The sequence below is a fragment of the Lampetra fluviatilis genome, chromosome 49, assembly GCF_964198595.1.
Source record: "Lampetra fluviatilis chromosome 49, kcLamFluv1.1, whole genome shotgun sequence".
Lineage (NCBI taxonomy): Eukaryota > Metazoa > Chordata > Hyperoartia > Petromyzontiformes > Petromyzontidae > Lampetra > Lampetra fluviatilis.
In genome coordinates this window covers 4,085,803-4,098,049 of record NC_136323.1, presented here as the reverse complement: position 1 = coordinate 4,098,049, position 12,247 = coordinate 4,085,803, and the positions used below count along the sequence as shown (strand labels likewise).

General features: G+C 54.0%; 1 protein-coding gene across 1 annotated transcript in view; it reads right to left on the bottom strand.

The window, feature by feature from the left end:
- The window catches only part of LOC144948468 (roquin-1-like), a 65,520-nt gene that overhangs the window by 26,631 nt on the left and 26,642 nt on the right, over positions 1 to 12,247 (bottom strand). The window contains exon 2 of the mRNA XM_078877963.1: positions 1,751 to 1,832. The gene's annotated coding sequence lies outside the window, so the exon portion shown is untranslated. The remainder of the gene's footprint in view (positions 1 to 1,750; positions 1,833 to 12,247) is intronic.

Here is a 12,247-nt window from a genome sequence, read left to right as displayed (position 1 = left end):
GGGGGGTGGTGGGACGGTGTTTCTACGTCGCTTCACCCAATTAAAGAAATTTGCGAGAAACTTTTATAAAAGTTGGCAAAATGAGGACTGCGACGCTAGCACACGTGCCGCACATACGGCCTAAGCTCTCTTTTCCGAACGCCGTCACGGCATCTCTGTGACGTCCACCGCGGTGAAGGCGGACAGGCGCCAGAGGTCGCAACCGGGTACCCGATACCCGTACCCTACCCGATACCCGGCTACCCGTACCCGGCTGGGTACGGGTACCCGTTTGCGACCCTGGTGCGGCCGGGTACGGGTAGCCGCACGTGACTCACCCCAACCATTAAGTGAGAAGGCCGTGAGTCACTGGTGAGTAACCGTTTGTCACTCATTTTCCCAACGTCTTGTCTCTTCTCACAATTCAAGTTCCTAGAATCAACCCACCCGCGCCTGCAACATGGCTTCATCCCAGAGGTCGCAATCGGGTACCCGATACCCGTACCCTACCCGATACCCGGCTACCCGTACCCAGTCGGGTATCGGGTAGGGTACCCGTTTGCGACCCTGGTGCGGCCGGGTACGGGTACGGGTAAGGAATCAAAACCCGCTGGAGCTCGAACCACTAAACCTCGGCAACGAGCGGCGATCGCAAATCCCGCTGGCCCAGACGGCCATCTCCGACCTGCGTGGTGTGCCCTCTCCCACCCAGTTAGCGGGTCCAAGACTTCCTGCCTCTCGGTGTCATTCCACAAACGCATCTGTCCACGCCTCTCTGCTGCGCCGAACTTTTATTGGATTCACACACTTATCGACCCACATACCTGCCTGCCTGCCTGTTGCAAATCCACCAACTTCTTCACTCACCCCCACCCCACCCAAACCCCCCACCCACCACAACCCCGAATCGATCCCCCCCCCGCCACCCCCCAACCTGCCACGCTTACCTAACACAGCAGCCACCCACTTCAAAAGCGTCCAAAGTCCTTGCAAACCATTTGCATGACGAGCTATATTTGGAACGCAAATTGCCACCCCGGTAAATTATTCTCCGCAAACGCACCGCATGACTCATGAACCCCCCCCTCCCCAATTCAGAAAAATTAACCTGAAAAATCACTTGATGGGATTACACGGCAGCGGCAGCGAACATCGCCCACTGCCGCAAAAACTTGGCAAGACCCTCCTCGGTGCGGAGGGGGGGGGGGGGTCTTCATTGGGGCTTGCCTGGGTACGCGAGCTTCAGTACAATATAATAGTAGGGCGAGCGCTCGCTTAACGCGTAGCGGTGTTCACACCGCAACGCGTTTCCGCAATGTCGCGGTTCTTCCATTCGGGGACGCTTCTCCTGCACAACGCGGAAAGCGCCGCCCCCCCCCCCCCCCACCGTTAAAACGCGGAAGGCGCCACCCGTTTTAAAGTGGAACGCGTACTCAATAATAACACGGAATGGGCACGATTTGAATGCGGTTTCTGAGCGGTCAACACCGAACTACTTTCTTGAGCTACGCGGCTAAGTGGTACAGTGACACAGTGATGCGGCGGCGTGCCCTCATCTCGGTTCTCCGTCTCGCCACGGGACGACTGAAGGCCGAGTTCACAGTGTACGCGTGATTCGGAACGGTAATTCTTCGCTTAACGCGGCGCTTTTCAGAAACGCATCTACCACGTTCAACGAGGAATTACTGCACTACGATGATGATGATAATAATAATAATCGTGGCGAGCAGGCCGCCGCCACTGCCGCCTCCGCTTCGCCAAGGTCACTTACCGGCTCCCGGTCACCCGGAGTCACCCGCTGGTCCAGGAACAGAGTCGTCCGCCAGCTACCGCATCGCAGCTTTCAACCTACGCTGAAGAGCACACGGACCCGAAAGGAGAAAACAAAATCAATCATCAACAACAACAACAACCACCATTCACCACTAAGTGGCGGTGACATCACCACGACGCTTGTGCCAGGCCAGGTGCACTGCGAGGCTTTCACGTCAAGTGTTGAAGGGCTCGCTGACAGGAGGTCACGGGACAGACCCCAGGTGTCATGGGTTGACTGATGATTGGCAGATGCACCAACTGTTGCTCCCCACTGTGCCAACCTTTTGGGTTTTAGCCGCCTGGCGCTCCGCTCCTTGTTGCGAGCGTCGCTCCTCCGTTGATGTGGGAGGGCGAATGCCTCCAACTCATCAGCAGTGTCCGTCACACACACACAACCCTGGGGGACTACGCAATCCTCACCCTTCACGGCCCAGGCAAACCCATTTCTGGATGAAGGCCTTCGCCCACCGTGTCGGCCACAGGGCTCCACTTCGCCGTACGTTACCACGCTTGCTTGGCGCGGGTTAGTCGACGCGGACAACAATATATACATGCAGGGAGCATGGATATGCTGTACAATGATGGATTTTTGTTGCACTGCACGCAACAATATAGTCCTACCAGAGTCACCTGCAATGCGCCCGATCACAGATGCCAGAATATCTAAGCAGGCTGTGAGCCTGGATATGGTGCTTAGATTTGCGACCAACCCACCCCTGGATACGGAAGGATACCGACCTAAGCTCCAAAGTCAGTCCTGTGGACTGTTGCAGGAGTGATACTGCCAGCCGGAGGAGGTTCAGCAAAAAAAATCACGTCGTTGTACTGCACTTCTACGCTCACTCTCTATGCGCCCCGCTGTCACTCGTGCCGCCCTGCCGAGCGTTGTCAAGAATGGGAAAACGACCCCACGTGACGTGCACGGAGTCGGGAAAGGCTCGCTGTCATCCAGCTGTGGATTGACAAAAGCGCCGTACGTACGTACGCGTACCTCAGACGTCCTGCATAATTTGTGGTGTAAGAACGGCGAGCGTTTCATGTTTTTTTGTCCTACACTCTGGAGGAAGGAAAGAATCTCGCGGATTTCTCTCGCTCGGGGCATGAACAAAAAAAACATGCCCAGGTGACGCGTTTCAGCCATTTCAACGACTGCAAGGACGTGACCCAAAGTAACCCCCCCACCCCTTACTCCCGCCCCCAAGCGCGGTCCCAAACATCAACGGAGCAGCAGAGCCGTCGTCACGTACTGCCTCGGACTGACGTGCCCCCCCCACACCCGCCTCCCTGACAACCGGCAGCTTTTAAAGCTTTGGCCCGCCGGGCAGGGGCGAGGTTCAGTTTAACCGCAGTGACGCAAGCCGCGGTTCTCGTTTGTGCTTTATTATTGTAACGTGCACTCGGGAGAGAGAGGAGCCGTGCCGCGTGCGGCCCCAACTTCCTTGTTTACCAGCCAGGCGAGCGAGAGAGAGAGCTGGCGGGCGTTCGGGCGGAGGGACACACCCTCCCCGCGCACTTCACCGCCGCGCCAGCACCGACGGCCGCCTAACGCCCCCCACACCTCACGCCGCCCCCTACCACCCACCCCCCCTTCCTCACCCCAACCAAAGTTCCACACCCGACGCTAACCGCCTCTCGCCAGACACCCCCCCACCCCAACCGCCGAGCTGCACACACCAAAAACCGCACCCCGAACTCCACGCTCCTTATCCCACGACGCATACCTCCCCGCCACAAAGACAAAGATCCCCCCCCCGCCCCGCATAGCCATCAGAGACTGTTGGGGCAAGTGCTGTTTGTGAGCAGCACCTATGGTGGCCGGAACGGCACGCGAAGGGGGTGGGTGGCCAGCACCACGTCTGGCCGCCTTCATCTACGCAGCGGCGATGATTACACACCACAGCAAGTACTCATTTGAGGCGCCCTTGGGAAGGCCCAGGACCGGTTCATATAATCGTCACTGGCGTTGGTGACCGTGGGCGGGAATCGAACTGGTTACTGGGTTTGTAGCGCAGCGCGCTAACTACTACGCCACTGCTCCCCAGCTCCTACCACACACTCCAAACCACACACACACTCCAAATCTCAAAATCTACAACCAAGTTTAACACGTAGGCTTTCGCGATCAATATCATCCATAATACAGGTTTTTTTGGGTTAGATCACGTAAATATATGTGTTGTTAAATCCGGATGAAGCTATTTGTAATTACTTGTGAAGCGTCGTACTCAGATTGTAAATGTTGTGGCTTTGCTCTCCAACACACCGGTGTGCTGTACTAGTGATGAATTGGCCACGTTCTGCTTACGTGACAACCCTTGCTAGTTGGCTGTCGGGTGGTGGCAGGTTTAACGACACATTTATATATTTACGCGGTCTAACCCAAAAAAAACCTATGGATCTACAACCCTCCCCTTCAAACCCCAACAAACCCATAACGCTCCGCACCGGGACACACCCATCGCAACCTCAAAGTTTCACATCTCTCATTCCATACTCCACACAACCATCACTCTACACCCCGACATCCACACCCCGACAACACCCCCCCCCCACTCCGACAGCCCCTGTTGCCGTGACATCACGTGCTTCAAGACCCCGCCGTAACAGGTCCAAGTCGACCGTGTAAAACCTCCCTGCGCAGTCAAAGTTTTTGCTGCATTCCTGCTCAAGTGTCGCAAGACGTGCACCGCGTTCCACAGAGCAGCTGACGCGCGCGCGCGCGTGCACACGGTCGCCCACTCGCTGAGACGTTGAACCCGATCGGGCCCAAACTTCTGTATAAATAGAGGCTAGGAGGGCCGGACCACCCCCCCCCATACCCTTTCTTCTCGCAGGAGTGATGTGGTGCAGACAGGGAATGTAGGGCAAGGAAAGGTTTTTCATCAGGTCTTTCATACGGAATCACAACCTTTATTTATCCTGGAGAAATTCCATGAGCTGTGAAGCTCTTTATCGCAGATGCCCAGTCGGGTGCGCACGTCCTGCTATGTACCCGTGAATCAGAAGCGCGGACACCGTTGGACAAAAAGGAAAATGGAAACAAAAGCTGAGAGGTGCTCAAAGAAGCATGGAAACATGCGAGCGTGGGGTTTAAACTGAGAGACAAGTAGAGGAAGAACGCGTCGTTTAGAGAACATACACAAGCTGGAGAGATAACGTCGACTGTTAAGAAAGGTAAACATGGGCCCGACCAAGCAGGACACGTGGCAGGCGGTCAAGACTGGCGCCACGGAACGGCAGCCAAAGGAGGGATCACGCCGCTGTAGCAACGGAGAGAGAAAATCGCAGTCGTGTGTAGGTCGCTAGGCAGCGATTTCCATCGCTGGGAGAGACGGCGACGTCTTGGGGAGAAGCCTTCATCCGGAAGCGGGCTAGACCGTGGCCGAAAGATAACGACGATGACGACGATGATGACATACGAACATACAAAGGGACAACACGAGGGAAGCACCGGGCGTTCTTTCTCCAGAGCCGTAGAGACACGCGCAAGGCCCCCGGGAGAGAGGCGCGCACGACGTTTCGGCGGGCAATCACTCCAGGGAAATGTTGCTCGCGCTAAGTGACAGGCGATCGGTCAACCAGACCTGCATGGGGACGAGGAGACCGGGGGGCGGGGGTGTGGGGGGGGGCAAGGGGCGGCTTGACCCACGTGATCGGTGGAGACGAGTCGCACTCCGGCTAATCAAGGACGTGCCGAGCGGCGCTCGTCAAAGATTCATCGTCCCTCCCCCTTGCGTCCGGTTCCCCGCAACCGATATTATTGTTGTTGTCGTTGTTTTGCTTCCGAATCTCGTTTCCAGGAGGGTCCTGCCAAGTTAGTTCTATTTGGGTGGGTGGGGGGGGCGGCACAATTTATTCATTAACATCAACTCTGGCGCTTCGCCGCCACCAGTGGGGGCAACATTTCGGAGGGGCTGAACTTCACACCTTGGCCATATCGTTCGAGGGGGGGAGGGGAGCGGGAAATAAAATTGCGTTACGATTGAAGTTTTCAATAACAACGGTTGTAATCGCTTGCTCACACGCCACTAATTGGTGGAAGGGCCTCCCCCGCTTAGAGCAAGGCTCCGGAGAGACCCTCTTGAGCATCCCTCGGCCGACCGCCGTGCTGGCCAGACATCTTGAGTAAAGCGTGGGGCTGACCCACACTTTGTGATACGCACGCACGCAGAACTTCTTTCGCACCGTACGTGGGCCAACCGTGCTGATCGGAGTGTGCGGGGGAAGGACAAGAAGGACTACGCACGCGCCAAGAACGACACGCGATCTGAACAATTTGACTATCTGTGGTCTACCCATTTGTACTGCTGGGTAGGCAGGCGAATGGGGGGGGGGGGGGGGAGTAGATTGAAGTAATTCGCCCCAATGTTTCAAACGCCGTGCCGGGATTTCAAAGCTAACCGGGCGACCTCTGGATTGCAAGTGCGGCGGACTAACCACTTGCAACACGGCATCGTCATCTCAGGCGGGCGTGTGGGTTGGGGCTGGGTTATAAATGACCGCGTCGACCATGCGTCTGGAGGTTTGAAGGCGGCGGGAAGGGGTAGGCGGTGGTGGTGGGGGGGGGGGCTGGGAAGGAACGTGACTGGCACCGAGCACCATCGACCCGTCGCCATGATTAATAGCTCCACGCAAGGCCCCGGGGGGCCCGCAGGCACGGTCACAGCCGGGCGGAGGTTTGCATTTTTTGTTTTTTACGATGGGCGATGTTAAAAGTGGCGCAGCGCTGCCGTCTCACCAGCAACGCCGCACGGCCCCTACCGCCCCCGCAGGTGGCTCGCCGATGATGAGTAACAATGACGCGGGGAGAGAAAATGCGAAGGGGCGGTGGCGGCAGCGACGACCGTGGAGGGGAATGTCACGCGACGCCCCGGGAGCTGACGACTTCCAAATTTGTCAATCTGTGCCTAAAAAAAAGATTCTGATAACACGGGAGTTAATTTCGGTTGTTTATACGGCCGCTGCGAGTGGTGCGTGAAACGCAATACCTTGCGCGGGGAGCGAGCGAGCGCGCGGTGTCATGCACGCACGCGGTCTTACGCGCGCATGTCAATGGTTACATTTTTCAAGGCAGCCAGACCGAGCAGACAGGCAGACGGAAGATAGGCAGGCAAACGGACAGACATGCAGACAGTCAAACAAGCAAGCAGACAGACAGCAAATGGAGGGGACAGACAGATAGACAGAACAATCGACGGACAGAAAAACAAACAGAAAGGGAGACATACAGATAAACAGGGATGGAAAGACAAAGATACACAGACGGATGGGCATACAGACAAACATGCAGACAATGTAGTGTGAGCTTATCGACACGGCTGCTTATACAGAGGTGCCATCTCAGGCCATGTGCATGTGACGCTCGCGTGAGGCCGTGACGGAAGGTGCCGTCAATAATTCGAAATGACGCGCACACACACACATCCAGGCGCACTGTGCCAACACCGCCCCCCTCCCAACCACGCGCGCACACACCCACAAATAACTCCCGTGTAGCCATTACAGACGGTCGTTGCAAGCGCTGTAAGCGAGCACCCTGTTAAGGCCGGGCCAAAAAGCAGTGGAAATCACAGCGACGCGCACAAGCCATTGCATCACTGAGCCACAAATAAATACTGTACACAACACACACATGCAGAGATCTTGGGTGTAGCACACAGACTGTTGGGGCAAGTTTTGTTAGCGAGCGCCTATTAAGGAAGGTACGGTGCGTGAGGGGTGGTGTGCTCAGCAGCATTGTCTCCGCAACACCGATGCTTACTAAACTAAACTATTTTTTATTTCACCAGGAAAGGCCCATTGAGCTATAAAGCTCTTTTTCAGAAGCCGCAAATGATAGCCCAACGAAGTGGAGTATCACGTGGAAATTTATCGTAGCCAAATACTCTAAACGCATGATTCTAAACGTGGAGGGAAAAAACGGAGAATCCAGAGAAAAAACCACACGACCACAAGAAGAACACGCAAACTCCAAATATGCAGCAGGCGTCAGGGTCGGGATCGAACCCACGACCTCCTGCATACCAGGCGAGGTAGTTAACATTTCCTAGCCACCGTGATGATGATGATGAGACAGAGACACGCAAACTGCAAATATGCTGCAGGCGTCAGGGTCGGGATCGAACCCACGACCTCCTGCATACCAGGCAAGGTAGTTAACATCTCCTAGCCACCGTGATGATGATGATGAGACAGAGACACGCAAACTGCAAATATGCAGCAGGCGTCAGGGTCGGGATCGAACCCACGACCTCCTGCATACCAGGCAAGGTAGTTAACATCTCCTAGCCACCGTGATGATGATGATGAGAGACACGCAAACTCCAATTATACAGCAAGTGTCACAGTCGGGATAGAACGCACGACCTCCAACATTCCAGGCGAAGTAGTTAACATCTCGTCACCGTGGCACCCTACTTTCTGCACCAGGCGATCATTTAAGGCTTGAGTCACCCTAAGTGAAGCCTGGGACCGGTTAAGATATCACACACCACCGATATCAACCGTGGCCAGGAATAGAACTCAGGTCGTTGGGTTCATTAGGCGGCAGGGTGGCACAGTGGTAAGAGGTGTGCCCCACAGAGGGTGGGGCACAGTGGTAAGGCCTGTGCCCCACAGAGGGTGGGGCACAGTGGTAAGAGGTGTGCCCAACAGTAATAAGAGTCTGGATTTGAATCCTGACCGGGGAGCTTTTCTATGTGGAGTCGGTATGTTCTGCCTCTGCACTGCATGGGATTCATCCGGGATTCTCAGATTTTCTCCCACTGCTTAAAAAAAAAACCCGTTAATCATACAAGATCACTGGTATTGGCCAGAAAAAAATCCCAATGCTCAAAAATTTCCCGCAAAGAACCCAATTTGGATCAATAACAACAACCACCGATTGCCAAGATGTGGCAGTGACATCACCATGGCGCTTGTGCCAGGCTACGTGCACTTTAAGGCCACGTGGAGTAACAATTGAGATCACATACAGCAGCAGCGGCGGGCAGCATCAGCAGCAACAATGTCCCCCCCCTGTCACGCAAAAATTGGCAGGACTCTCCTGAAACAAAGCAAAATTCTTGAGACTCGCCGAGGCTTTCGTGGGTAAACGAGCAGAGCTGGTAATAACAAAAACACAACGTAAGCTTTTGAACTATGGCGGTGCATGAAGTTCCAACTAGCCGCAAACCTGCATGTGCTCTCAACGTCGCAGGAATCGCGCACTGGCTTGGCAGACATCATCGGGGTGCAAGCGTACGGAATCAACCGGTCAACCTTTCCCCACCAACGTGAGAGATTTCACGGCAAAAAAAACAAAGATAAAGATTCGCCCGAACAGACTGTTGGGGCAAGTGTTGTTAACGAGCACCTAAGAATGCCAGCACGGCACACGAGGGACTGGGCGACCAGCACCACGCCCCGCTGCACTCGTTTCCCCAGTACCCATGTTTTCACTTATTTGAGGCCGAGTCGACCTGGGGGAGGACCCAGGACCAGTGCAGATAATCATCACTGGTGTTGGCCGTGAGCGGGAATCGAACTCGGGTCGTCGGGTTCATAGAACAGCGTTCGAACAGCTACATTAGCACTCACGACACACACACGAACGCATCTAATCGTGTGCGAAAAGGTTCCAAACGCACGCTGCTGCCGCGGACGGCACGATAACAATGGCACGGTTGTAATCAAACTGGGGACAAAGACAGAGGGAAACAAAGCGTGGAAAAATCGCACTTCCCAACACGCGTTTTCCGCTTGTCCCGCGCAAGCGGTCGGTAGCGCTCGCTCGCGCCAGGCGAGCGGCAGGAGGCGGCTACGTCTGTAGGCCGCAATGAGACACGGTGCTCGGACCGCAGCTCTGCCGGGGAGGGCGCGGGCGACGGTTCGACCAGCGTGTGGCCGGTATCCTCTCGGGCGACTGCCTAAGAGCAGCGCAGACTTCACTCTGCATTGGATCAACACGACAGGAATTATCGTGACCCCCGCGTTATAAATAGACCGACAGATGAACGGACGCGTGGCGGGTTTTCTCTGGGCTTGGTCTCCGACAGCAACGCGACCTAACACCAACATTCAATTTATATCGGATCAACTCTCCTGGAGTTAGTGACCTATGGACGGGCAGAGCTAAACACGAAGAGCGAGCCCCTGATAGCAACACGAGATGACGCTGGCATCTTGTCGCCACTGCGGCCGTCGACACACGAGTTATCACGAATCCTGTGCTAGGAACACGACAGATGGACGGAGAGAGAGCTAAACCCACAACGTTTTCACACTCGGTTTGGAAAGCAAATGAAAACAAAGCAAGTTACGTTGCTCGTTAAGGCCGGACAAGCTGAAAAGTTTGCACTCCAAACACAGACGTGTTGTTTCTCAGCCTGCCACTAATTGCTTGGTATGTTTACCAAGTATTACGGGAACTCTAAAACAAAGCGACTGCAGAGGCAGCTAACTGAACGATAAAGAACTGTTTCCGTTAATTACCTGCACGGCGATTGACAGCGCCGCACCACATCGCATTATTACGGCAATTAAACAAATAAAACACAAGGATGCAAACGGGCAGTCAGAATCAATGTGATGCTGCCGTTGTGTTTGGTTGAAATGAATCCATCTGTGCGGAGCTTTGAGCGCGTGGTGGGTTTTCACCCCTGGTTGTTTCCCGCACGAAGCCAAAACATTTTTCACCGCTAACGGAATTCATCGCCTATGTTGCAGCACCCTCTCTTGGGACTCAGCGAGGCCTTTCTGGATAAATAACGAACATGTTATTATTTTTATTGATGCTGCCACAGTATGTATGTGTATATAGGTTGAATTTCTTTCGCACCGAACGTTGCCAACCGTGCTAATCGGAGGTGATGATGATTTAAAAGTGTGCAGGCCCCCAATGGCTTCCTAATATCGGAAGGAAGAGCATTGCAGACGGCCGTTGAAGCGCATCTGAAAGCGCCGCGCGATGCCGGTAACCGTCTTTGTTCGATGGTTAGCCAAAAGCAGCCGCTGCGAGGATGACCGGAGGTCGCGGCGACGGTTTATGCTCCACGCTGAAAATGGCTCGCACCCTCAACTTGCAATCCAGAGGTTCCCCCGTTCCAATTCCATCTTCCGGCGTGGCAGTCGAAACAATGGGGGCAAAGTTTCTCAAGGCCGCCCCCCCCCTCCAGTCCACCCAGGAATGTAAATGAGCTCGCTATGGTTAGTCAATCAGCAGCTCGCGTGTGGCACATGTGGCTCGGCGTGGAAGAGTAGGCCAAATGCAGGAGGTGGCTCTCTCGAACTCCCTCCAGTGGAGTCCCTTCTGCCGCCAACAGTGCTTGAACTACAGGCGGCCGAAACCTGGATTCGAACCCAGGTACTCAGAGGTGCAGGCTCAGCACTCTGACCTCCGTGCCACCAGGTGAGATGTTGACTACCTCGCCTGGTATACAGGAGGTCTTGGGTTCAATCCCGATCCCGACGCCTGCTGTATATTTGAAGTTTGCACGTCTCTCCCCGTGGTAGCGTGGATTTTTCTCCGGGTCCTCCGGTTTTTCTCTCCACATTTCGAGACCTGGCCACAAATGATGGCTCAACGAAGTGGCTTATCACGTGGAAATTTAGATCAGCCAAAGACTCTGAAACGCACGTTGATTCTAAACGTGGAGGAAAATCCTTGGACCCGCAGAAGAATCCACACGACCATGGGGAGAACACGCAAACTCCAAATATACATCGGGATCGAACCCACGACCTCCTTGTATACCAGGCGAGGTAGTAAAAATCTCTGCTAGAAATTTCCACACAATGACAATCCACTTCGTTGAGTTATCATTTTTGACCAGGTTGCTTGTGAAAAATAGTTGTAAATGTCAGTGGGCCTAACCTGGTGAAATAAACCAAAATATATTTATAGTTGAACAGTTTTAATAGTTTAATAAAGCTAAACCTTTCACCCTCCACATTTCTACCCAGGACCACGTTTTCTCACTTCCCAAATCTCAGTACTTCCTTGAGGCATCGCAATTTGTGTTTACCCACCGTCACTCTCTTACCGACACACCCCAAAAGCTTTCAGCCGGTACAAAACTAACTCCCAACTTCAAAGTACGCCTTGAGCCAAGCGACCCAAAGGTCACTCTTGCACTTGAGATGGCTCTGGACTGTTGAGAAAATAAATAATAATAATGAACTTGAATAAAATGGTGATCTAAAAGAATCCAGCTCCGGTCAAACAACTCGGTGACCTCACTAACAGCTATGGCTCACGCGACTTTAGAGTGTTTTTGTGAATATTGTCATCATTAGAGATAATTTAGATTATGTTGCTGCGATGAATGTGTAAACGATAAGCCACTTTGTTGAGGCCATCATTTGTGGCCAGGTCGCTTCTGAAAAATAAGATGTTTTAGTTTGATTTGCATGCGTTTCGACGATGTTTTTTTACCTTTCTTGCAATCTGCACTACCATCGTGTTTTTGTGCTG